At 59.2% G+C, this 17,643-nt stretch overlaps 1 protein-coding gene across 1 annotated transcript in view; it reads right to left on the bottom strand.

Annotated features, from left to right (window-relative positions):
• RAI1 (retinoic acid induced 1) overlaps positions 1–17,261 on the bottom strand; it is a 118,699-nt gene extending 101,438 nt beyond the window's left edge. The window contains exon 1 of the mRNA XM_047707859.1: positions 16,820–17,261. The gene's annotated coding sequence lies outside the window, so the exon portion shown is untranslated. The remainder of the gene's footprint in view (positions 1–16,819) is intronic.
• Positions 17,262–17,643: the final 382 nt, after the last annotated feature.

Raw genomic sequence — 17,643 nt, 5'->3', positions numbered from 1 at the left:
GGCAGGTGCAATTAAACCCGCGCGTTCGCGGCCATTAAGCATTAATGTAGCTCATTAGCATAAGAACGAGAAGACGCTTTGATGGCGGCAACCCCGCAGGGGCAGCCGGCGAGCGCCGGAGGGGCGGCGGGATGCGGCTGCTGGATCCCAAAGACTCGGCCACAAGGTGCCCCGCCAGGGAAGGGGATTGGAGGCCTGACCCCGGACCCAGCCCCGTCCCAACAGTAGGTCTTTGGAAGGCCAGGGATTGGCTCACCAGCGAGGGTATGAGTCTCCTTCCCAAAGGCACCAATGGGTAAACTGAGGCCTGGAGGTGCCACTGCGTCCTCCTACGCGTCGGGGGGGTCCCACTACCTGGGAGCTAGAACCCAAGTCTCAGCCTCACAAGTGGTTCCTTTATTAACAGTAACAGCAGTGAGCACTTAATTCCTGTTTCTACGCACTTATCGGAAATTCTCTCACTTGATCCCACCCGCCCCCTCCACCCCAGCAACCCCAGGAGCTAGTGGGTACTTGTAATTGTGACCCCCATTTTACAGACGAGGGAACGGAGGCTTGGAGAGGAACTTGAATTGACCTCAAGTGTCCCAGCTGGTAAAAAGCCAACGGGCAGATTTGAACCCAGGCAGTCTGGCTCCTGAGGCTGGGCCCATAACCAGGAAACCACACTACTGCAGTAACACAGACAGGGAGGGGTGGGGACTGTGGCTAGGTGGAGGCTGTGTCATCCCACCCCAACAGGGGGTCACACCATAGAGGGCCACAGGTCACGGCCTTGGGGGAAGCAGGTTGTAACAGTCCAGAGGACTGGTGAACTAGAAACTGGGGGTGAGCCCGCCCAAGGATTACTCATTGGCAACTCACCCCCAAACACTGGGTGGGCCTTCAAAATGGGTCTGGGCCAGATGCGGCGGGAGGACAATCAGTTTGCCCCTTTGGTCTAACACCTGGCAGTTCAGTTCACAGGAGTTCAGGAAACACTATCGCTAAGCAAAGGAACAAGTGAACGCTTGGGTACGTGCCTCTCTCCACAATGTGGGGGGGGAAACCAGGGACTGATTCTCAGTTTTCATCTCTTCCAGGCTTCCTTTGGGCCTGGAGGTGGCTCTATGAGAGCAAAAGGGCTAAGACGAAATGGCAGGTGGGGCCTGAGGCAGCCTTGCTGCGCTGTGGTTCCCAGCGCCCCCTGGGGCAGTGCCTCCGGCATTCCAAAGTCAAGGTTGTTGCTGAAAGATGTCTTGAGGGCCCTGGTGGGGCAGGCAAAGAGCACAGCAAGAGGAGATGCAGGCTGCCCGAATTCCACTCAGAGATGATGGAGCTAGAAGGAAACTTCCAGCTCCTGTGGAGCTCAGAGAAGGTAGGCTGTTCCCTGGGGCCACACAGCAAAACTCTCCCAACTCATTCAGTCTTAGATGTGCCTTTATCACGTGTCCTGAACAGTCTGCAGACGAGACACAGGACTCCTCTCTCCACGAGTAGCTTTTGCAATGTACTCTTCAAGCCCCGGTCTTGGCTTGTGATAAATGTGCATTCCCATACACGAATGTGTAATAATTTGATTATTTGGTTGCTGTCTTTTCCCCCTTGGCCACACGTTCCCCAGGGCAGGGTTCACAAACACCCAGATGAGGGCTGATTTCAGTCCTGGACCGCAGGAGGCTTGCAAACATATCTGTCTGTCAGATCAAGTATTATTACTACAAGTAGTCACAATGCCTAAGAAAAATGCATTCCCAGGTGGGGGCTTTCTTGCCTCCCCAGCCCTCAGATACCCCTCCATTCACACACGTACACACATCGCCTCATGGCTGTCTCACGGATCTGGACAGGCCTCCATGCCTCCACAGGCAGGAGAGGGGCTCGGCCCCCCTCTTCCCAACCTGACCCTGAGGCCAGCCCACCCCCTCAGCTGCCAGGCTGGCCTGCAAAGGTATCTGTCCCAGGGGGCCCTCAGCTGCCTCATTAGGAAAGTAGTGACAGACACATTAGCTGCTAAGGGTGTGTGTGTTGGGGGGCCGCTGAGGGCTGTCACAAGGCTGAGGAAAACCAAATGCCTGCCACTTCCTGGGCCTCTGGGCCCCATCTGGGCCAGGGGCTGCGGCTGGCAAAGGGACAGAGACAATGGTCCAAGTACAGAACAGCCCCGTGGGACTCAGGTTGGATCTCAGCGCCCGGAGCAGAGATCTCCCAGTCACTCCTCGCTGTTCTTGCTGCCGGCCTCCGGGCTGGACTAGACTCACTGATCCTTGACAAGCCCCTGCCCCCTCTGCCTGGGCCATTACAGCCCCGATGCTCTGTGTGAGAGGGACAAAGGAATCCGAGAACCTACTCCCGTATAACAGAAGAGGAAACTGAGGCCCAGAGAGGTGCTTCCCCAGAGCAGAGGACTAGAGCGGGTGCCGGGCTCTGCATGAAGGTCCTAACTTGGCCACTGACAGGCTGTGTGGCCTCTGGACCTCAGTTTCCCTGTATGTGAAATGCAGGCCTGGACCACAGTGACCCTGACCACAGTTTCCTCCGAACTCTGAGCCCCGGGAAGGCCCAGTTCTGCTGGAAGAGGGTCAGGAATTATCAGTGTCCCCTCAGCCCCCAAAGCCAGTCCTTCCTGGGAACTGAGGTACAGCTACCCACAGAGGTCACCAAACTCAGATCTCCCTGGGGCACTGAGTTCCACCCAGCAACCCAGTCAGTGACCACGGCCTCTACCATTGATAAAAAGCAGGTGGGAAAAGTCCTACACCACACTCCACACGCACACAGGAACAGGCCTCACACCACAGGATATACGCACTAACAAGAAGACAGACACTCAGCCACATACACAGGTCCCCTGCCTACTAATGCAGACATACAAACCACACACACACACACACACACACACACACACAAAGGAGCACGGCCCCCCACCCCCGTTGAACCGGTGTACCTGAGTACCCAAGACATGCTCGGACAGACCGACCCCCTCAGCTCATTTCTCCAGCCCAGACACACACACATACATACACACAACCACACATCGGTCCCAGTCACAAACACAGACCCCCCCACTATATGCACGAATCGCACACACGCAGGCACATACTCAGCAGTCCAGTACAGACAGACTCACACATGTGCCTGGATGTACCAGCCACGGAAGAACCATCACCCCCTCCATGTACAGAAACCTCCCCCACCCCCGTGCCGGTCAATGGACACAGCCACATGCTGCCCACACAGGCCCCCAAGCCCACAAACACACAGATACACACCCATCTCGCCACTTGGTTAAATTCCATACAGTAGGCGGCGCCCAGCCCAGAAGAGAAAATCCAGATAAATAAATCATGTTCGGAGCATCAATCTCGGCCCCAACCTGGCTGCCTCCTTGCTGCAGGTAAAGCGAGACGGGTCTTAAATATTTTATAAATGAATAAACCAGTTAAGAGAATATAATTTACAGGGCCATTGGCTGGAGGCTCACAATAGCCCTCCCACATCTTTTCATTTTGGAGAGCACGTGGTGGTGGCAGGTGGCGGCCACAGGGGCATGGTGTCTGGTGCCCCACCCGCTGCCCTTCTGCCAGGGGTGTTATTCCCAGGGAAAGGGGCCTTCTGTGGTTTTCCATCCACTAAATCCAGCTGCTGCTCGGAGACAGGGCCCTGCATTCTCTTGTCTTTTCAGCTTTTTTCCCCCAAGCCTTGGATGCCTTTTAAATGCCGATCCATCCCTGGCAACTGTGATTTTCCAAGGCCTGTTTCACACAGGACTTGGATGTGTTAGAACTGAACTGTTCGGGAATGGGGAAGAAGAGGAGGCCTGGCAGGGGGGTGAGTGGGGCAAGGACAGCTTGTAGCCGGGCCTGAGGGGCAGCTGGACCGAGGGAGGTTGTGCCTGACGCCAGGCCTGCATGCCCCCAGGGAGAGGCGGAGGAGCCTAGGGCAGCAAAAATGGCTCCTAGGACTGACCGTGGGAACAGAAGGTGCATCCCAGGACCAACAAAGGGTCTTTGGGTCTGAGCACAGCTCAGGAAAAGGAGGCTGGAATGAGGCTGAGGTCGGAGCCTTCACCACAGCCTCAGGCAGCTGGGGCCAATTAAAGTCCCTTGCTGCTGGGACCTGCATCTCAGCGGGGGCAGGAGTCTTCAGTGTCCCTGAGCAGGCTAGGTGGCCTCCTCTGCCCCCAGCTAGCAGGACCCCCTGGCTCCGGCTGCTTTTATCAGAGGTAAGTGGCAATGACGAAGGGCTCCTCTGAGGGTCTGTCTGCCCGTGGAGAGAGGCTGAACAAAGTCAGGAAGGGATCATCCAGTCTGGGTGTTTTCTGAATATCTCACAAGAATGTGGTTCCGGTTCTCTCAAGACTCCCACAGATGTGGGGAGAAAGGAGAGTGTTACACAACATTAAGTGGGAAAAGCAGGATATCAAATGGTACACACAGGAGGAATGATGGCATGCTTAAACAACAACAAAAAAACCCTGTGAACAGGGGGTGAAGTCAGATGTGGCTGCCTTTGGAGACTGGGAGTATGGGTGAATTGTTTTTCTTTTAACTTGTCATATTTTCCAAAAGTCTATAATAAGCCTGTCCTCCTTTTATAGTGAGAAAAAAACCCCACCAAGTGCCTTACAAAACCAAATATATAGAATGATCCCATATTTTACATTTCCTTATCATAAATTCTTTATCATCTGTCTAGAAAAAAGTATGTTGACAGTGGTTATGTAGGGGTAGGGGTAGAAACACAGGATTTTTACTTATTTAACCGTATATTTAGATCTTTCTAAATTCAACATAGTAACATGATAATTTCATTAAAAACAAAATGCTTAGGATGGGGAAGTTCTTTCTGATATCAAGCCTGAGTGCCTCCTGCTGCATCTGAAAGCCCCTCCTCACTATCCCCATTCGAGTGTGCATCTCTTGAGGCTTGAGAAAGGCCAAGGGGCAGTTGCTCAACAGGCACACAGCCTCTCTTCCAAGACCTAAAGGCTGGCATTCAATTTTGCTGCCTGTCCAATCCAGGTGTGTGGGGTGGGGGTGGGGGACAGAGGGTCTGATGAGTCGGTGCCTCTTAAAAGACTGGGGGTCAGAAGGCGGCCTTGGAGTGACCAGGTCAGAGACTTAAGGCGCTAGAAGAAAGGAGGAGTGGAAGAAGGGCTGGGTTGGCAGCAAAGCTCCGGAAGGGGCTGCCCTCAGGGCAGGCGGGGTGCCCAGGCTCGGGAGGGAGGAATGTGTCTCCTGGCCAGACAGCCCCAGTGGCTGCCAACTAGGGTAGGCCCATGCTCCTGGGCTGGAGGGAGGCCGTCTGGGTGGCGCATCCAGGCTTGGACGACGTGGTGTGTGGAGGGGTGCCTTCCTGGCCCCTCCTCTCTCTTGCCCTTAGTGGGGAGGTAGGCCCGGCTGGCCCATGGGCAGCACCAGCGAAGGACAGAGTTGGAGGGCCCGAGCCAGCTGCGCCGGACAGCGTGGCCTGGAGGCCAGGCCCTACTTTCAACGACATCCCTGCTCAGGGAGTGGGGGCCGCAGGCTCTCCAGAAGCCTGGGCCCCAGGAGGCGCTTCCTGCTGCCCCTGATGTGGGGTTGCGGGGCTCTGCTCACAGAGCCCGTCCCGAGGTTGAGTCGCACATGATCCGGTCGCAGAGCGAAGCTCGATTGGACGTCACTGCCCACAGCTCCGGGTTCCCGGAAAGACACGGGCTCGGCGAGGGGGCGGGGCCTCTGCAGCCCCGCCCAGCGACCCCGCGGAGCACGCCGGGACGGGGCGCTACCATGGCGACGGGAGCCGGCCGCCCCGCCCCGCCCCGCCCCGCCCCCCGCGCGGCCTCCGAGCCGAGAGGCTCCCGACCCCTCCCGGCGTTGCCCGCCCGCCGGCCGGGGCTTGTCAGGCCGGACGCCGCGGAGGAGGCCCCGGCGCGGCCAAGATGGTGGGCGCCGCGGGAGGGGTGCGGTGGGGAGGGCAGGAAGCGCGGGCGTTTGCCCTCTCGCCGCCCCCTCTCGAGGTTGAGGAGAGGAGAGGAAATGGCCCCGGAGGCGATAATCGAGCTGCCAGTGTGTCTGGCCTGACAGCTCCTACCTAAGCCTTTCCCCCGAGGCCCGAGGCCCGCCCTGGCCCCAGAGGCAGGCGGAGCAGGGACTACCCGCGCTAGGATCCTGAATTTGACACCCGTCCCCCGCTCCCCACCCCCCGCGCCACCCCCACCAAACGCCCCCTCAGCCTGTCTTCCGGGCTCTGTCCCTCCCCCCAGCCTGCTGCGCCTCCACCCTCGGGAAGCGGGCAGGGCAGCGTTTCGTTCCCCAGGCCTAGAGGCCTGGGATGCCAGCCTCTACCCACCTACACCCCAGGCGTCTGTTATGGGACAGCGAGAACCTGTTTCCCCTCGGTACAGCTGCCATCAAGGTCCTCAGAGCGCCCATGGCTCTGAGCAGCCATCCCTGCCCTCCCTGGAGACCCAGCTAAGGGGACAACTACCCCGGGAGACCCTGATCCCCTTACCCTGTGTTCTCCCAGCAACAATGGGGACACGAGTAGGATGGGCACTCACACTGACTGGGCCAGGCCAAAAGTCGGGACAGATGACTTATCTTCCCAAGTCCTGCGTGTGAGTGACTCTGCCCAGGTTTTGTGGGCAAACAAGCCTAGATCTGTTAAGGAGTGAAGTGGCAGAGCTGGGACTCAGCCAGGCTGTGACTCTGGATGCCTGTCCACACACAGTGGCACTCCCTGCTCCCTGGCCGCCTAGCCTGGGCTGGTCCAGCCGCCTATCTCTGGCCCAGAGCAATGGCCTGGCCTCCCAGTCCCTCCTCCTTCCCACTACCACAGGCCCGGCTTCCCTTCTGAGACGCCAATCTGCAGCCACACAAAGCCCTGTTTGTTTGCTTTCTCTGCTGCTCCCCCTGGATCCGATGTCTTTCTCTGCTACCTGCCGGCCTGGCTTCCTCTCCAAGCTGCCCTCCCAGCCAGCTGAAGGGAAGGAGGAGGCAGCCATTCCAGCATGCCCTGCCTCACAGCCACCCCAACGTACCTCGAATCCACCTCCCTAGTGCCAGGGCACCCAGCTGGGGCAGCCCAGCCCACAACAGTTTTGCAGCCCCCTGGCTGCCTCTCAGAATGTAGGGTGTCAGCTGGTGGAACAGGAAAGATGCCTGCAGCCAGGGGCTGGGGCAGGGGGAGGGGAGCCCAAGAGGCCCAGCCAACCTCCCCTCTCCTTTTGTGAGCAAGGCTTGTTTTGTTCGTCAGTCAGGAAGGCAGCCCCTGACATCCCAGCAGCCCCCGGGCTGCCAGGAGATAAGGAGATGAATGGGGCCAGGAGGGCTGAATTGGAGAAGGCAGAGGGACACCCTGCTTTTACGGCCCTCCTCCACCCCTCACTCTCTCTGGGGGTTCCTGGGTATCCCAGGCTCTGGGATGAGGGCTTATAGGCTGCACTGGGAGCCCTACGTGGTAGGTGCCCTCTCAGTGCCGACCCTGGGCAGGCACCTGAGCAGATCCCTCTCTGCATGGTGGGCACCCCACAGTGTACAGCCTTCGGCACCCTCCGCAGTGTCCTGGGAAGCTTCATCAGCCTGAGCTGAAACAGGGCTTTCACAGGCAAAGAAAAATAAACACCCGCATTCCACACCACCTTCTCTACCTGCAGAGTGGGGGCTGCCCTCTCTCCCCGTTCAAATAAAGAAACCCAATACTGATACTGCACCAGATCTAACAATCTCTCCCGGTTCCCTCTACCCGGGGCTCTTTTATTGTACCCTGCCGCACTGGGTGGCCCAGGGCAGGTCCTAACCTCCCTGGGCCTCCCCTCTTCCCCTTCCTGTCCCCTCCATGCAGAGTTTAACCCTTACGGCAACTCAGGATAAAGGCATGATTATGCACACATATGGCAGGAGGCTCCATGAGAGAAAGCCACAGAGACAAACTGCCCCTGACAGGATTCAAGCTCATGTCTGCCTGACTCTAAGCCCGAAAAACTTCCTACCAGGGCTGCAGTATCATTTCACAGCAGTGATTCTCAGCCGACTCGATGAATGACCACCATGAGAAGGGGAGCAAGGAGCGGGCAGAGCTAGCGGATGCTGTGTCGTCTCAGCACTGCCACTTGGTTGCTGTGTGATGTCCAGCAGGTCACTTAGCCTCTCTGGGCTTCAGCTTCCTTGACAATCTGTATAGGCAGTTGATAAGGCTTAGAGAGGACGGACCACCCAATGCCCACGAAAATAGCAGGCACTTGTTAAAGGATGGCTTTTCTCTGTGATTCCTTTCAGCAGCCAGAGAGACAGGCGTCCATTTCTTAGAGGAACCAGACGTCTCCCACTGCTGCTCTCACCCATCTGGCCCTGCTGCCGGTCGTCCCCCCAGTCATCATCTCTGGCCCTCTGGAACACTCAGGCTAAGGCCAAGGGCTTCCAGATTGAGCTCCCAGGCTCCTGTCCTGCCCAGGAGACCGGGCCTCTCTGCTTAATTAGCCAGGGCGAGGGTCCCAGGAGACAATGTCACCCTAAGGGAACAAAGCCAGCTCCCATCCACATCCTGCTGGACTCAAGAAAAGAGAACCACTCAATTAAGTCTGATTTGCCAAAACGTCTGTTTTTAGTGCTATTTTGGGCCACGGTGGGGATTTTCTGTGCTTGTCTCAAAGGTATCCTAAACCAGATTCATTCCTACCTCCCCCACCCCTACTGTGTTTGAAATGAAAATATGTTCTTCCTCTTCTCTCTCTTTCCTTTTTCCTGCTTCTCTTTCCCACCTATCAGAGGGATGCAAAGGAGAGAAAGGATGGAGGCTGGGGCCCCAGGGAAGGATAATACTCCACGCCCCTTACTAGGCCTGGGCAGGTCCCCTCAGTCCCCCAGGGTCCCGCACGCTGGGAGCTATGGTTCCCTGAAACTCGGCTGGTGAGGGCTCCTGTGGGCCTTTATCTTCTCCCTGCCTCTGGAGGCACCAAAGTTGGATCATTTTCTGCTGTCTTGCCAGACACACACCAAGCATCTGCCCTTCCCTCCACACACCCTGGTCTTCTGCCTCTGAGCTACTGCCTGGGCTGTGCCCTCCCCCAAGGTCTCTCCTTCCTGCACTTTACCTTCTTAGCTTGCAACAGGACAACGATTAACCCCACATCTATGCAATCACGTCTTTAACGGCTGCCCATCTCCCAAGGCAGAAGCTTCCAAAGCACAGGGGTGGCATCTGCTTGGCCAGTACCGACTCTCCGGGGCAGGGGGTCAACCTCCTTTGGCGCCACTGACATCTTGGGCCAGATGATGTGTTGTGGGGCCTATTCCATGCACCCCAGGATGTTCATCACGTCCGAGCTTCTGCACACTGGAGGCCAGCACCTCTCCAGTTGAGACAGCCGAAATTTTTCTGCCCATGGCCCGCATGACTCCGGAGGGTCAGACTCGCCCCCAATGAAGCAGCACTACCCTAAAGCCTGGCACAGTGCCCTCCCAAAAGGAATGAATGCAGGACCCCTCCTCCCTCCCCCGGAGAGAACAGGTGAGTTTTATTTTCTCTCTTTACCTCTTATTATCATCATCTTGTACAGATTTAATTTGCCCTATCAGACCAGAAGCTTCCAGAAAACAGGCCCACATGACCTCAGCTGTGTATCAGTGCTGACTGCCCATAACTATTGCTGGACGAGTAAGTCTCAAAGCGTCAAGAGCACCAGACGGAGGCCTCGTTCTGGCTTCCCCTTTGCCAGGGCGCTGGATTATTGTGTGACTTTGCTAAGCCAGCTAAACTTCTCTGGGCATCCGTGTCTCTCCAGTCACTGTCACAATTCTTTGTCCTGAGGGGCTTGTGGAACCGCGCCCCCCCCAAGAAGATTCTGTCAGGTGGTTTTCAATTTACATTTTCTGAGACTTTTTATTATTACAAACAGGGGACACTGATTCACCACTCTGCGAGTTACCAAGTTCAGCTCAGTGCTCTAGAGGCACAATCTGTTTTAAAACTCCTCTTAAAAACAAAACTACGAAGGGGGTGCTGTGATTTTCGTTTCTTGATCAGGGAGGAAATCGAGGCTCAGATGGCTGGAGGGAGCTGCTAGAGGACACCCAGACGTGGTCTGGCGGCCTGTGGTGCCTGGGGACGCCTTGGTCAGTGAACGCTGAGCTTCCACACGTGATCCTGAACTCTTTCCTAGTCTGCAGCCGGCCTTTCCCAGTGAAGAAGGCCCTAGCAGGGCCTCCCTACCGTGAGGCCTCACTGCTGAGCTCCCCTGACAGAAAGAGCTCCGGGTCACCAGGGAAGGGTCCAACAAGGCCCGGAGGTGGCAAGTGCTGATTCAAGAAGTTGGCCTGTCTCAGAGGGGTTGGGAAGGCCGCCCGCCACTCCCTTCCCTTCCCTTGTCATCCCTCCCAGGAAAGCCCTGGCTGGGACACACTTCCGCCAGCACAGAGCCCTTCTGTGCCATTCTTCAGGGCGCGAAGCAAAAACAGTTAGGAGGAACCATTCTCTAGCACCTTCTATGTACCAGGCGCTGCTGTAAGTCTTTTACGAGCATTAACTCATGAACTCTCCCAACTGTCCTATGAGCAAGGTGCTGTCACTTTCTCCATCTTACAGGTGAGGCAACTGAGCCAAGGAAATCAGGACCTCGTCTAGGTTAGCAGGGGGCAGAGCTGGGATCTGAACCCGGGCGGCTAAGCTCCAGATCGTCATGCTTCGCCACGAGGCCGAAGCAGAGATGCCGTGGCTGTATTCCCAGCACCCTGGGGGAGCCACGGGGCCTCCATATGTGATTCAGGAATGAGTGAGCAAACGGGTGAGCGCGTGGTTCCCCGGGCACAGAGCCGCCGAAGTCCCCAGCTGCTGGAGGCTTTCTCCGGGCCCACCCACGACACTGGGACAGAGCCACTTTGGAAACAGAAGCTCTCTCCAGGAAACTCTCCTTCTCACCTGCCCCGCTGTGTAACAAAGACCCGCTCAACCCATCTCCTCAACCGGGCCAGAAAAGAAACTTGGTTTTGGCCCGTGTGCCGGCCGGGAAGGTTTAGAGACACAAAGCTGCCATCTTTTCCATGTGCTAAGTCTGGGAACAGGAAGAGGAAGGGCCCCGTCTGCTGCATGCGATCCGGAGGGGCCGCGGATGATGCCTACTGGACAGGTGGGGGTACGGGGCCTCAGGGAGGGCAGTCTGTAGCCAGACTATGCCCAGGCTGGCCTAACCCCAAGTGCGGAACTCCTCATTCCCAGATCCTAAAACAGCCCGACACTGGCCTCACACTTATGCCTGCAGAAATCAGCGCTCCCACCGCTGGCACGAGAGGGAGGTGACCGACCTGGAGCAGCGGCGGGAACTCAACCTCTCCCCAAATCCCGACCCACCTGTGCTTCTGCTCCCCCACCGTGTGGCCCGGTGCACAGTCTCCAAGGGGGGACTCAAGGAAACAGGCATGGTCCGCTCCAGTCTGCAGGTCCCTCCTTAAGACCCCCCAGCCTGGGGCCTGTCCCTGTTTGTTCAGCTCACTCTACTCAGTCCTCTACTTTCTAAGCCCCAAGATGGTGACTCCCCCAATTTACAGCTGAGACCGAGGCCTAAGGGCGGAGGGGAGATGTCCCCACAATTCCTAATGGGTGGCCCCCAGTGCCCACTCTCTGGCCTGCTGACTCTGTTTCCCCTCCCAGGACTTGCTCCTGGCCCTCCACGGTGTCCGGGATGCCTGGTCCCTTGAGGCCGATCACTTTGTAGAGCAAGTGGATGTCCACTGCCCCCCTGGCCCTTGGACTTGGAGGGCCTGGAAGGTCAGACCACATGCTAGCTGGTCTCTGGGTCACAGGGTGAGCACGAGGCTGAGGGCAAAAACCCGAGGGGGTGTCTGCTGAGGGAAGGAAGGAACGTTCAGCGTCAGAGCCCTAGTACTCCTGGGTATTTCCTTTTCTGAGTCTCCGCATACTATTTAGCAATAAGAGCATCTCCTTCCCTCCTCCCTCCCTGCTTCTCTCTCCCCCCACCTTCTCTTTTCCTGCCTCACCTCCCTTCCCCTCTTTCCCTCCTTCCCTCCCTCCCTCTGTTCTACCACCACAGGAGCACAGTTTGCTAGGGTTCAAGAACCAGCAGAACAAAACCTCTCCTCGCCAGCAGAGCCCCAGTCTTTGCCTTCAGCCCCTGGCACTCACCCTCGCTGTCCCCCGCCACCCCCCCCCCCCCCCGCCCGTGTCAAATTCCAGTCTCAGATCCCCAGTGACCTACCCAGGCACAGGGCACAGCTCTGCCTCACAGTCTCCTCAATCCCCGGGGAAACAGGCCGAGCCAGTTTCTCCTTGGGCCCCCTCAGGGAGCAGCCTGGGGGTGCTGGGCCCCTCTCTGGCCTCACTCTTCTCTCAGAAGTCTGGCAGAACAGAATCCTCTGACCAGGGCCCTGAGAATCTGCAAAGTGCCAGCAGGCGCCTGCCCAGGATCTCAGGGCGCACAGAAACAGTGCCGGGACTCTCACTCGGCCCACTGCACCTAGCCCTTCCTGCCAGGAAGCATTTCCAAGTGTCTCCCGTGTTCCAGGCCTCGCCCTTGGCACTGGGGCCAGGAGAGGAGGGAGGTGTGTTCTCGGGCCTGGATGCTCCAGCCCTGTGGGGAGGACAGACACTGACAGAATTCCCGATAATGCCAGGATAAACGCTAGGCTGCGGGTATAGACAAAGGGAGATGACTCAGTCTGCCTCACAGGTCAGAGGAGGAGGAGACAGGACGCGTCTGTTTTGGTCTTGGGAGGCAGGGAGGAAGGTGAAGGGCATCTAGGTGGAAGCCGCAGCCCAGGCACATGTGCAGAGGCAAGGATGCACACAGCCGAATTCGGGGAAGAAGGCTGTGCTGTGGCTGGAGGGGAAGGAAGGGGGTTGAGTGGGGCAGAGCAGGCGGAGAACAACAGAAGGGGCCCCTGGCACGGGGGAAGGACCACGGGCTGGACCTGCACTCAGAGGGCAGCAGGACCCCTGGAAGTATCTGCTGCGGTTGAGAAATATCACTCTGGGAGTGTGGCCCACGCTGGGAGGGGGCGGGATGGAGGCAGGGAGGCCCGGAGGCCCCAGCAACAGCCCGGCCTCTCCCGTCATCATTCTCTCCAAGCTGGCTCCTCCCCGCTTGGCCACGGGACACGCGCCACGTCCATTCCAGCCTCGGAACACTTGCTGGTGTGCTCCCTCCACCAGGATCCCGCCTGTTGTTCTCACTTACCCGTGCCGAAGCACCTGTTCTCCAAGCCCCCTCTTCCACGAAGCCCCTGCCTCCCTTAAAGCTCCTAACTTCGGTTGAGACGGAATCCTGAAGCTCAAGCGATCTGTTGGGCCCGTCTCGAAAGGGAATTCTACACGGTATCCCCGTGTGGACAAGTCTTCCCAAAGACGCTGCCCTACACTCTGGCCCTTATCATCCCCGTAACACCTACGTGGGCCCTTCACAGGGAGACCTGTTTTCTGGGCCCCCCCCCCGAAACCTGGCTCAACTCTCCTGACAATGTGGGTTCCCCTGGGTATTTTCTGGGTCTCAGTCACCCACTGGGCTGTGACCTTCCTGGAGGCAGGTGCACGAAGCACGGGAGGTCAGAAATGGTGGGTCCTTGGAAAATACCTGTTCCCTTGGGGCCAGTGAGCCCAGATACCTCTCCCACAGAAACCCTGCCCAGTGTCCACTGCTCCCCCCGTCCCTCCCTGTGGAGCCACACATTTGAAAGTGGGGGGCAGGCATCCACCTCACAGCCACAGGTGGCCATTAAAAGCAACAAGATGGGGCGCCTGGGTGGCTCAGTTGGTTGAGCGACCGACTCTTGATTTCAGCTCAGGTCATGATCTCAGGGTTGTGGGATAGAGCCCCGCATTGGGCTCTGCGCTCCACGGTGAATCTGTCTCTGAAGATTCTTTCTCCCTCTCTCTCTCCCCCTTCCCCTGCTTACACGCACTCTCCCAAATAAATTAAGTAAAAGCAACACGATGCATGCATGGACTGTGGCGGAAATAAACGAGCACTGATAATGGTGATAGTGCCAACCAGCATTTGGCGGGACAAGTACTGTTCTAAGCTTTGTGTGCTTACGTGGAATAACTCATTCCGCCTTCACTAGAGTCCTATGGGGCCAATACCCTCATCATCCCCACTGGGCAGACAGGAGTCGAAGATGCAGACGCAGAGAGGTAACTCATTTGATATGTGGCAGAGCCAGGAGTCAACCCCGAGCCTTGCCATGGGGCATCTCACCTTACACCCTCCCCAAGACAATGGAAAGGAGCCAGGAATTTAAAGAGCCCGAGATGTATTCTCATCTGGGGTAAAAGAAAACCAACTTTCGGCATATAGGATACATACGTATTCATGCAAGTGAGCAGCAGAACTGTCTAGGAGGACACATTCAAACTCTTAACTGGGGCTACTTGTGAGAGGGGTGCGGAGGACACTTTCACTCTCTATACTTCTGGGTTATTTGCGTTTTTCACAATAAGAATGAATCCAAGTATTACTCGAATGATTAAAAAAGAGAGAACTTGTCGGAGCCTCAAGTAATGTTGTGGAATGAATAGAAGCCATATTCATTTTGTAGGGCTGTTTTTTCAAACTCTGGGTATGACCCATTAGTGGATTATGAAATCAATTCAGTGGGCTGCAACCAGCACTTAAAAAAAAAAAAATTCAAATAGGCTAGAACAGAAAGTATCCGCTCAGCGGACAAAGGAGAGGAAAGAGTTATTTCACTAAACTTTTGTTTCAGTTTTATATAGTGGTGGTGAAGAGAATTGTGATCTAAAATGTATTTCCTTATACATTTTATAATGTATCCTTGAATCAGATTTCTGGCAGAGTTTGAAAGCCACCGTTCTAGCCTTGGGGTCTAAAAGGAAAATGTTGGGGGAGGGCACCTGCAAGGGACTCTTGGTCCAGTGGAAGAGAGATGGTTTTGCCCAGTGGGTGAGTTTCCTCCATTTAGGAAGAAGCCAGAGGGGTCCCTGGCTCTTGGAAAATGTCCCATTTAGCCCACTCTAGAGTTGGCTTCTGTGGCCTGGGCCGTCTGGATACCTCTGCTTCCTTCCAAGGCTTTCTGCCTTGAGAACTGGGATGGAGCCTCTCCCAGGCCAGAAGATCTGTGCTCACTCCTGTGGGTCACCCAAAGCTCCTAGGGATGCTCCTGGGGTCCCATATACCCCCTCTGCTGTCAAGGGGGGGGGGGGGGAACAAGATTCCTTTCCAGCTTCCAGATCCCCAGAAACATCCCAAGGAAGCCTCTGGAAACACAGCTGTGTGGTCAGTCGGGAGGGGCCTCCACGGAGTCGACAGCGAGGGCTGCCCCCACCCTGGGTGAGCCTGACCTAGGCAGAGCAAGGTCTGTATGGAGGACAGAGTGGAGGAAGAGAAGCAGAGCCCCCAGCCTGGGGCTCCCACGGCGCTGGCGCCTCCACTTTGGAGCTCGCCTAACCCACCCCCGCCTCCCCTCCCAAGGCAGCAGACAACTAAAAAAAGATAAAATAAAAAGAAGTAATTCCCCTGCTCTGACGTCAGCGCGAGGTTTTAACAGCCCGGCAGCGGCCTGAAACCGGATTGCAACCAGATGTAATGCCCTTGAATCCTCCACACACCGCTGCGTTGGAAGAGAAATGAAGCGGGAGGGGGGTGGGGGGCGGCACTTTGGGTGGGAGGGAGCCGTGCGGGTCCCGCGTGGGTCCTTGAATCAGAGCCTGCTGAAAGCATGGGAAAGGCGCTGCGGGAGGGAGTGCTGCGAGCGGGGAAGCTCAGGGCCCGGGTCCGCCATGCAGGCGCGCTGCCTCCCCTCCCCCAGCCCCCCAATAGCGCATTGTTACACTCGGTTTTGTCCGCTCCGAGCCGAAATCCCAGCGCTCCCCACCCCCCCGTCCCCCAGCCGCCGGATCGCGGGCTCCCAAGAAGGCACGGCTCGGGTCGGCACTCCCGCCCCCGGCGTGGATTTGAGGAGGACTAAGAGCCCCAAGAAGGGCAACGGGCTGGCTGGGAAAACGGGCGTCCCAGGAAGCTAGGGCCGCAGTGGCCTCGGGCCTGGCTGATGTTTCGCTTCCCCTCCGCCCCTCCTCCGAGGCCCCCCGGCGCGACCGAGCCTCCAAATGTCACCCCCGCGTCCTGACACCCCCTCGCCCCCGCCGCGCTCGGCAACGCCGCCTGGCGCCCGGCCCCCGCGCCCTCCTCCTGGGCCCCCTGTCTCCCAGGCGCGGGGGCCAGGGAGCTGGCCGGCTCGCCGCGGTCCGGGGACTCGGGGCTCGCGTGTCCGGTGCCCCCGACCGTGACGTCACCCCCGAAGGGCCCGTGCGCCCGGGGCCTGGCCGCATCGGAGGTCCCCGGGCCTCCGGGGCCGCTTTCTGCCGGGTCGCACGCGGGCCTGTGCACAGGCCCGGGCGCCGCGGCCCGCGTGGGGGGCACCGCGGAGAGCCCCGCGCGCCACATCTCCCCACGCCCGGCCCTCACCGCCCCCGGCGCCCTGCCTCCCACGCCGCACGCCAGGCCCCGAGTCCCCCTCGCACAAGTCGGCTCCCCGCCCCCCACCCCCGGCGCACTCACAAAGCTCCCCTCCCGCCCAGGCGCCGGGCGAGTGCCCCCCGCGTCCCCACGCCCCGCGCGGCGGCACTCCGGGCCACCGCGCACGCACAGCCCCGGGCACACGGACCCTCGCCGCTCGCGCCCCCACGCCGCGAAACGCCCCCAGACGGCCATCTGGTGACCTCGCGCACCCCCACACCACACAAAGCCGTGACCTCGCGGACCCCCACATCCCGGCCGGCGGCGCGCTCGGCCCCCGAGCCCGCCTCCATTCCTCACCCTGCCTCGGATCCCGACGCCTCGCGCTGTCCCTGCCCCGGCAGCGGCCCCCGCGCCCCAGCGCTCGGTGCTCACCTCGGCGCCCGCGCTCACTCGGGGGCCCTGGCTCTGGCGCTGCGACTTCGCGGCCCGCAGGCCCGGGCGGCCATGGGGGTCAGGGCGCGGCGGCCCGGCCGGCCCGCGGCCAGGCAGGAAGGAGGGTGGGCCGCGGCGCCCCCTCCTCGCGCCGGCGCTCGGGCGGCGGGCAGGGCGGCCTGCTCCGCTCGCCTCTCGCCCTCGCCGCAGCCTCGCTCTCCGACTCGACTCTCCGAGCCCAGCCGCGGCGGGGGCGGCGCCCGGGGGCGCGGGGAGCCGGCGGCGCGGGGAGCGGGCCCTGGCCGCGCACCCGGCCGGGCCTGCCTGGTGTCCGCGGGTGCCGCGGGGAAATGCGATCCCCTCTGCACAGGAAGAGCAAACGGGCGGGCGGGCGGGCGACGCGCGGGGGGAGAAGGAGAGCGAGAGCGGGAGGAAAAAAGTTCCCGGGCGGCCTGGCAGCGCTTGCTCGAGGCCCCGGGCGCCAGGTGGGCCGTGCGCGCCCCGACAGCACCCCCTGGCGGTCCGCGCGCCCCACTGCGCGTCCCCCCACATCTCCCCCCGCCCGCTCGGCCTCCCTCGAGTCCCGCGGCGGGGGGCGGGGGGGCGGGGGGGGGGCGGGGGTGGGGGGGTTGCGCCTTGCGTGGGATCCAGGTGGAGCCCTCCCAGACTCGCACTCCCCATCCCGGGCCAGGGGACGCGGTGGGACCGGGGGCCGGGTGGGGACTGGAACCTCGGGCAGAGAATTTGGACTGGCATCCTGCCCTCAGATGCTTCCAGTCTCTGGCTCCCGCCTTCACTCCACCATCGGCTGTCCCTGTGACCTC

The sequence above is a fragment of the Lutra lutra genome, chromosome 16, assembly GCF_902655055.1.
Source record: "Lutra lutra chromosome 16, mLutLut1.2, whole genome shotgun sequence".
Lineage (NCBI taxonomy): Eukaryota > Metazoa > Chordata > Mammalia > Carnivora > Mustelidae > Lutra > Lutra lutra.
The sequence above is the reverse complement of the archived record's forward strand: the minus strand, read 5'-3'. Positions and strand labels throughout refer to the sequence as shown.